Here is a 9,473-nt window from a genome sequence, read left to right on the forward strand (position 1 = left end):
GCAATGGAAATTTCTGGCCAGGTGGCGTGACGTCGTGCGTCGGAGGGAACACGCCTTGTGCTATCTAGATGGTGTTGGGTCGGCACAACCTGAACCACACCGGCAGCGTTCTGAGTGCTAACGTTTTAGAGCTGCACTTGGAGTTTTAGAGCTTCCGCCCCTACCATCTCCGGCCCTTTCATTTCACGAGACATCCATTCCGCGCTTCAGGAAAGCACGCACATAACAGTAAAGAAATTGCCATTCGCGTACTTTCTGCGTTGTTAAGGCCTCAAAGGAGTCAGTTATGTAAGGCTATAAACCAAACTGAGCGTTCCAGCTATCGCGGACAGTACTAAACGCTAATGCGCGCTGACATTTTTTATTATCATTGGCTGCCCTTCTCTCGCCGTTTTATTTCTTGCGCTGTGTCTGCAACCACAAATACGTAAAACAGCTCGCCGAACTTCCCATATTGGTTTTCTTTTTCGCGCAGTTTGGACCTCTCGGCTGCAGAAATAAACTTCGAGCAGCAGTGAGCTGTCCGGCGTTCTAAAAAGTCCGCCATATTTCCACTCCAAAAAGAATATGCAGGCCGGATAGGACCAGCAGCTTTGTATGCACGGCTAAATCATTCGAATAAAAACCGGAACTATAAACTCCCGAGCATGGAAAGTTCTGCTTCGGTAATGAAGACAAATTTACCAGCGACACCCCTCCCCCGTCCCTCCCTCCTACTTCCCCGATTTGAGCTCCACGTTTGCTCTCAGATCGTTAGCGCGAGGCTTGAACGTAGTTGCGTCTGTTTCTATAAATGAAAAAAAAAATGAATAACAAAAATAACGCGTAACTGCACTGGCGTGTACGGACACGATCCGTATTACTCGCAGTAGGGAAGCAAGTAAACAAATATCAAGTCCTATTTCCATTACGAGTGTGAACGCACGACTGCTGACGTGGAATGATTGCTCGGTCAATCTCGCTAACGATGCGCCCCCTGCACATCCTCCCGGGCGCCCCTGCTTGAAATGCAAAGCGAGCGAATCTTTTCAAATGAAACACCTACGCGCACAAAAATTTAAAGAAAAGATAAGAATAAACAAGATGCGGACGAATTTATCAGATAAGTTTGCCCAACGAGCACTGCTGCGGGCACGTTCCTGAAAGTATCCTGTCGTCTGCCCAATTTTGCAGCTTTTCATTTCCTTTTCAAACCACAGATGATATCTGTGCTGTCTCTCTGCATGCTCGTATCTTCCATATCATTTTTTTTTCTTTCCTTTTCTCGGCGTTTTAGCCAATCGGTGAAACAGATCGGTCATTTGCTCGTTTCAATTGCGAAAGAAAGAAGGGGGAAAAAAAAAAAGACGATTCTGTTTTCACGTGGAATCGTCTGCTGTTCGTTCCCGGCTTTAATTTGGAGCGTCTGCCGCGAGTCGTTGCTTTATTCGCGATGGTGCGCTTACCAGAGAGGTATGCGCGAGCAAGGTACTAGCGTGGCTGCGAGGAGACTTTGAAAGATGTAGGGCCACCGAGCGACAGAAAAGAAAGCCTAACGTGCTTTCTTTCTATCGGAAAAAGTTCGCTGAAAGCTCGCCGACCCCTCCTGTAACGGACTATGAGCATTGCAATCTAAATGAGATTACGACTAATCTTGGAAAGCTTTGCGAACATCTATGAGCCGTATACTTGAGGTCTGACTGCTTGGCTAGTTTGTCTTGCATTATAATTATGACAGATTGGCGCAAATCGATAACGGACACAAAAGAACGAAGTGGGCAAGGCCGGGCGATACTGTAATTTCATGCCACCCACCGACATTTGCACAATTCGTTGCGCAAGCGTGGTTGCGTCACCGCATCTCGAGGGAAGAAACCGCGACACAAGCCTCTCGCGTGTCAAAGAGCGGCTTGCACGCATTCGTACTCGGCGAAATGCAAGCTTATCGAAGCTTCGCTAATACAAATAGAAGCATTTCTTTACACACACACACACACACACACACACACACACACACACACACACACACACACACACACACACACACACACACACACACACACACACACACACACACACACACACACACACACACACACACACACACACGCACGCACGCACGCACACGCGCACACGCACGCACACACGCACACACGCACGCGCACACGCACACGCACACACACACACACACATCTATATATATATATATATTTGTGTGTGTTTGTGTGTTAGCACCACAAAACAGATTGTGCATATGATACTTTCGCTAGTTATGCCAGCCAGGTATTCCTATAAGTATAAATTTCACACCTAAACCAATCTTTGTGGGAACGGTTTGAGTTGACCTTCGCAAATGCAATAAACATCAGCAATCAAGGTAAAACTACAGTACAGCAAATACCAGTCTGTATTATAACTCCCAGAGAGCGCTTTGTACTTGAGAAAAGATACCGGTCGGTTTCTAACTTTGCTAATCTCACTATTCACAAGGCGAGCGCCGAAAAGCAAATAATGGCGACTTCATTTGGTTGGGCGGGCGTGAGGTGGACTAGCTAGCTGTCCGACCCACCATGAAGAGATAGAATAAATGAAAAAAAGAGAAAAAAATATGAGAGCAAAATGACTACGAACATTTTCTGTCTCTCTTTTTCTAGTCCTCAGCCCAATCAGGGCACGCGCGGTGCTGCTTAATCTCGCTAATGAATATCTCTCACTGCATAGACGGTCCCATTTTATACGAGACAATACGGATAAGGAAAGTATGAAGTCAAAGAGAGACTGGACCAGACTATTTACTTATCGTGCTAAAGTCGAAGCACCTCTCTGCCTCACTGTGCATACAATTTTCTACTCGACAATGCTGACACTTGTCCGCTGGTTTCTTCCTTCCAAGGTTATACTTGTTTTTTCTTTTCGTTTAGTTTATGCTCCGAAACACAAAATCGTGTAATTGGTCTGACTTGCCGCAGTATATAGTCTCATTTTCGTTTTGTGTGGCATACTTGCCAGGGCAGTAGCTTCTGTCTCTTATATACGCGTAGTACAGCATGGCCCACAACGATATCCCTCATTCCGTGGCTGAGTGTCTTATCCTCTTTCTTCAGCAAACTTGACCGCAGGCCTCGGATTTTTATTTTTCGGCGGCCTGTGGGCAGGCCCTCATTACGAATTTTCGATACGACTGTCCGTCTGAGATTCCCGAGTTTTCATTGTAGTGTGTGTCATTGTGCCGCTATGTTCATTAGCCTCGTTCTTTGTCTCCTACTGCTCCTGTCTGGAGCTTATATATCCATCGGGGTCTGCGGAATTAATCTTGGTATTCGAAGGCAGCGTACAGGCTTGCTTCACCAGCACATTTGATCGATCGAGCTTACATTTGCTTTTTCGCTTTCGTGATTCTCAACACCGCACTCCCTTGAACCTACTCGTCGTCTATTATTTGCTCTGTCAACACATATATTAAAAGAGATACTGGTGACACCAAATAGCACCGTTTGTGCTTTTTTTTTTTCCTAAAGAAGTGAATGTTGTCTTTTGAATTCTGACCCTTAACAAAACAAGGTAAATAAGAACGCCTTAACGAGAGAACTAAGAGAGAGCTTGGCACATACCTGAAGACCTCACCGACGATACGAAGTTGCCTGTAGAACACGGGGAGGAGCAGGAGCAGTTTTTCTGGCTGCAAAAAAATAAGAGAAATTGCTCACCGCATAACCTCACTAAGCACACGTCGTCTTTGGATCTGCTAGACCGAAGAACGCAAGTTAATGTATTTGTTCTTTTTTTCTTTTGACTACTCCTAATGTTTCTGCAAGCAGCTGAGGAGAGAGGAGACCTCATCGCTTTGAAATAAGACTAAGCGTTTGTACGCGCAATGAACATGAATTTTAAAAATCCTCTCGACTGCTTCTAACACCCACGCAGAAGTACCATGCAATAGTCTTAAATTTTTTTGGAAGCTGGAATACTTTTGCATTATTGGCTGACATAGACACACCACACAATATTTTTGAAAAAAAAAAAACCTTCTCCATATCAGTTTTTTTTTTATTTCTACTGTCACTCTATGCTTGCAATTATACGTTTTAGCTCTGTTTTGCTTGCACCATTGTTTTAGGGGCTTCTTCATGATGTTGTGTTTTTTTAGAATGTAGTGTAGCACACAAATTTTGCTTTCTTATGTAGTAGATATAGTGGCAACAGATAGTCTCCCTATAACAATATGTATATTTTATTTGTGGAGCAGGTTATGTGAGTATGCTAATGTGATGTTTTATGCAACCGTTACATGCAGTACTTTCAGAGTTATCTATTTAAGTTTGTACAGCAGCATGTATGTAAAACACTAACTCTTATGAGACAATAATTAGGCGGCGTCGAATTGGAGACCCAACGTATCCTTTCTATGCCAATAAAAATGTGAAAAATATCAAACATATACTGTTTTCTTGCGCAGTATTTTAGAGGGTAATTTCTTTAACATGGTCAAGTGCGGCTTTGTTAACTGGAGAAATAACACATCGCTCGCGTTGCCTCTCTTTCAACTGTGCCTTCAGCAATAAGCAAAGAAATTGGATTATGAGGTCCTCTACGTACAGTCGACGAAAATGTTGTCGGGACACTGAGTATGTGAAACAAAACTACATTTCTGCGAGACTTGGACGCTCAGCCTTCAACCCAAAGTTTCATTCCGTAATAGCTTTTGAGACCTACACATTTATCCATTAAATTAGAAGCGTCATGCCTTAACGAAGTAGAAAGTCGCCTTTCTTGTGAAGCCCTTGTGTCGTCAACTTTTGCGGCCGACTGTAGGTTCCAAGCCGCTGCTCGTTTGGGTCGAAGCCCCGTGACGACAAAAGGCTTAATGTTACCTTTGTTTAAAATATGCGCGTAGATAAAACTGCACAAACGAAATACGACTTGCTTGTCATTATTGTGCTCCGGCCCTATATGGCTGACGAAAATTTTGCAGGAACAGGCAGAAAAAAGGTGCAGAAGTTGTAGAAGTTCGGTGCTTCCGCTTTCTTCTGTGCCTAAGGCTGTTAGAACCGCGTTATCTAGATCAAAAGGAAGTGCGGTTGGATGATCCGACTGCCAGCTGACGTTCTATTAAATAGCATAGATTCAAAAGCCTGTACAATTTGGCGAACGGCGAAGAAGCTCTTCCAAGGTTTGGCCCAAAGTAGAAGTATCGAAAACTTACAAAACACGTCGCGAAATTCGAACACGCTTTGCACAAAACTGGAGGCGGAAAGTGCACGAGCATCTTGAAGACCTCATTTGCCATCTGCTGTCGCTGTAAAAGAGTCGGGTTACGGCAGGCAGTCGTGGAAGTCTGACTGTCTGCCTGCTTGCGTTTTAGAGAATCGAAACGTCGTCTCGCTTTCCATTGCAGGCAGCAAGCCGCCAGCCACGGGAAGGCCATCTCGGCGACTCTCGACAGAGCGAGAACCGCCGAGGCCGCGCTCCGTCGCAAGCAGGCTCACCAGAGGAGGCTGCAGACCATCCACAAGTCAGCCCTGGCGTCCGCGATGGCGCCGGACGCCAGCGTTTGCCAAGGTAAGTCCGCGAGAAGCGGTGCCAGTTAATCGAAAGCCTTCCGTAACACTTCGCGCACGTATAGTGCAATCTCTTGCCTCCAGTCGCCTCTGATGCCCTGATGACACAGTGTTTATCGGTGGCAAATCGCGGAAACGCAAACGTGTTCTCTCGCTCCCGCTTTTTTTCCAACGGAAGATCGAAACAACTTGTTCTATTTATTTATTTATTTATTTATTTATTTATTTATTTATTTATTCAAATACCCTAAAGACCCGGTTAGGCATTACATAGGGGGTGGCGGGGAACAACAGTAAGCACAAAGCAACGCAGCACTACGATGTATAATGAAGTCGTTGGCCGTTAACAGCATGTTGAAAAGGAAAACTTAAGATATAAAGACAGATAGCGGCAAGCATCAACAAACATTCAATTGTTACAGAGTAGCGCTATATATATATATACACACACACACACACACACACACACACACACACACACACACACACACACACACACACACACACACATATATATATATATATATATATATATAATGGGGGGAGGGGAAGGATGAAAGTTACAGCTCAAAGTGACGTTTCAGGCTGGTTACAAACGCTTCGCAATCAATGACAGACGCAACAATGCAAAGCCGTGACGCTATTGCTGGCGGGATATTATGAGCAGTGAGCCTTTCACTGTTTAGTGCAGTATTGGTTGGAGCAGATATTCGCAGGAGAGTGCAAGCATTCTCCTTTCGAGAAGAAGAAGAAAGCTAAACTCAGTGGTGCGAGTCATCTTCATTTGTGTAGGTGGCGCCTCCCAGTGACCGTGGAGCCACTTTACTTCAGTAGCGCAGAACAGAGGAACCTCGATATAACGAACGCAGATGTAACGAATTGTGACATATTGTTTCGTCACGCTTTCGTTTACTGCGCATTTCCTGTCCATAACGAAACCGAAAGTGAACGGCCACCACGTAGGTCTCTTGTTGAGAAGCGGGAAGACAAGACTATTTATTTCTCCCCTTTAAAAGTTCTTCCTTTCGCGACAAGGCACTGTCATCCTTTCATTTATGTCACCTTGGCGCTGTATTACGGATATACCGCAGATCATGGCCTTAGCCCATCGTTTCAACGAGCGCCAGGCACAGTTGCTGAGAAAGTCCTAACACCATTAGAAGCGTTATGTAGTACCTATTAAATACTCGTGAAAGAGTTTACATTCAGAGCAATACATGCCAAACATGCGAAATTCGGGCAGAATTGAACTACGACGACTATCCAAGTGAACTTAAAAGAGCGCAAAAAATACGCACGGACAAGACTGCACACCGCGGGCGCTCCAGTCTCGCGCGTGTCTGTTGTTACGCTGTCTTAGACTTACTTTATACCAAGAACCAACAGGCCAAGCAACAAGCCTTGTTAAGCCATCCGAGTAAGTGAAGAGCCGAAACGCGACATGCGGGAGGCGTGTGCTGGAGCCGGACTCCTATCGAGCATCCCTCTAGAGATACGCTGCGCCTTCTAGCGGCGCCACTATCAAGTCCGCGCATATCGAGCGGTACATTGACCCAAGTTGACTTCAAAGTGGCTCATCGAAGAGTGGCACAAATCCATTTGCACATAGCCAGTGGCACACACCGACGCGAACGGCGCACATTTTAGGCTGCATTACTTTCGGGTTCGTCAAGGGGAGTACGGTAGCGCGATTGAAGATGCATTACCATTGAAGACGCCTGAAGATGCCTCCCCTTGAAGATGCATTACCAACAAGCCCACATTGCAACCCTCGTGAACTTTATTTCGGGTTCGGCCCACATTTTTGAGACTACACCATCTTCGGGATCGGCCCACGTACGCGGAGTGCTTAACACCTACTCCCCTCCGCCGCGGGTCGGCCCGGCATTGCACTATCTTCGGGATTTTGTGCCTGCACACGGACACGATCCTGGGGGAACCATACCTTAACAGCTTCGCTGTAAAAAAGAAAGCGGCTGAGAAGAATCTGCGGGCCCGGAGTATAAATCTTGGCATGACAGTGTAACTTCGTTTCTTTGTTTCCTTATAGAATCCTGACAATGCGTTCCGGGATTCCAGCGATAGAAACTGGCGACAACGAAAGGACTAGAGTAGTATAACTGCTATCACTGAAACAAAACAAAAAACAAAAATGAGGTGTTCTTTGCAGCTCAACTGTCGCGACAATAAAAAAAAAAGGATGGCGGATGGCAATATGCATTTACATGTATTGCATTCAATGCTATGATAATCTCCTTCCGAGATAATTCAATAAAGATTCTGTCCGAAAATCAAGCGGAAAGATCTCTCTAAATGACACTTCGCGAAAGCGTAATTACACGCCCGCTGCGTAGAAAATCTCAGTACCATTTTAACTTAGCCTCATCTGGCAACGAAGTGAGAAGCCAGAAAAAAAAATGAAGACGTATCGGCGCTTAGGCCCAGTGTTTTCCAATGTCAAATTCCAATATTAAGAACGACGGAGACTGGAGCTATGTGATAAGTAAAACTGTAAAACTCGTCAAGAAAGGGCCAGCGAGATGCATCCATAGCCATGAAAGAAAGGTGAAGAAATTTGATAACCCGTTAACTTATATCACGTTTAATAACATTTCGAGAGGTCGAAGTAAACTACATCTTACTTAAATAAACCAATGGCACAAGTTTCCCGCCGATAAAGGCGCTCCCCTGGCACCAGAGGGGGCTGACGTGTCATAGAAAACGAGAACTTTGGTAGCGCTAACGCAATTACGTGTCATTCTAACGTGGGAAGAACAAAGCACGTTTCTTTTTCCCCAAAGAATGTCATGAACTGCCAAGTGGAATAAGACGTGAATTTTTCTCGTTTTCATGTTTTGACACCATGAACTTTGAATGAATTTTGCATAAATATTCCGAACGTACCCTACACATAACTTTACGCACTCGTATAATATGTTGTCACGGGCGTAAGTGACTTGGCTGCAAAACGAAGACCTAGAAGGAACCAGTGATGGGCGAGTATACTTTCCTCCGAGAACGTATTTCACGGCCTTCGCGAGTGAAAAAAAAAAAGCGAGAAGCACAAAGTGAGAATATCTCGAGGCAGAAGGGGAGGCGCCAAACGTCGGAAGGTTTCTCGCGAAATGAGGAAGCGAGCGTAAAGCGGGGAAGGCTAGAGAGAAGGAAAAAAAAGAAAAGAAATGAGAAGTCATAGTCCACACTTACACATATATTTATACCACACCCCGGAATCAGTACGTGGGGTCCAAGGACGCGTAAGAAACGAACCCGGTCTGGGTTCCTTTAATATCGGCGACGACCTCGCGGCGAGTCGTTTTTCACTCAAGGGTGCCACAGTGTCATGCTCAGCTTCGAGGACACATGCTTCCGCCATATTTTATCGTATTTCTTTGTTTATTATCCTTCCTCCCGCAGTCAGACAAATGATCGCTGTCGCAAAGTGATAGCACTCTCTACTTCTTCATTTCTTTTTTCTCGTTCGCTGATCTCTTTCCAATCTCTCTGACTTGGCGCCGCTCATTTGGAAGTTGACTTTTGTTTTTTCACACGCAATGTTTAGGTATGCAAGGATTCGGACACCACCACTACACCGCACCATTCACTGAGTCATTTGCTCCCGTAGCACGTTGAGCGTGAAGAGAGATCACGTAGACATCTTTATACAAGGCCGGTAATACGACTAATACGACCACGAGTAGTTCCTAGCTCGAAGAACCGCTCAGCGGTGCTCAATTGGACATTAATGTTTTCGCATTCGCGACTCATAACTGCTTAGGTGTCCTCGGATTTTTTTTTATTGCTAGCTGAGTTGAGGGCATTCCGGAAATGTTGAATGTCGGGTGGCATGATTTATTTACGAGTGAGAGTTATCAGCGTCGCAAAATCTGTTGTGCTCATATTTTGGTCCGTCAAAGCTTTTAAGGTTAAACGAAT

This window comes from Dermacentor variabilis, chromosome 10, assembly GCF_050947875.1.
Source record: "Dermacentor variabilis isolate Ectoservices chromosome 10, ASM5094787v1, whole genome shotgun sequence".
NCBI lineage: Eukaryota > Metazoa > Arthropoda > Arachnida > Ixodida > Ixodidae > Dermacentor > Dermacentor variabilis.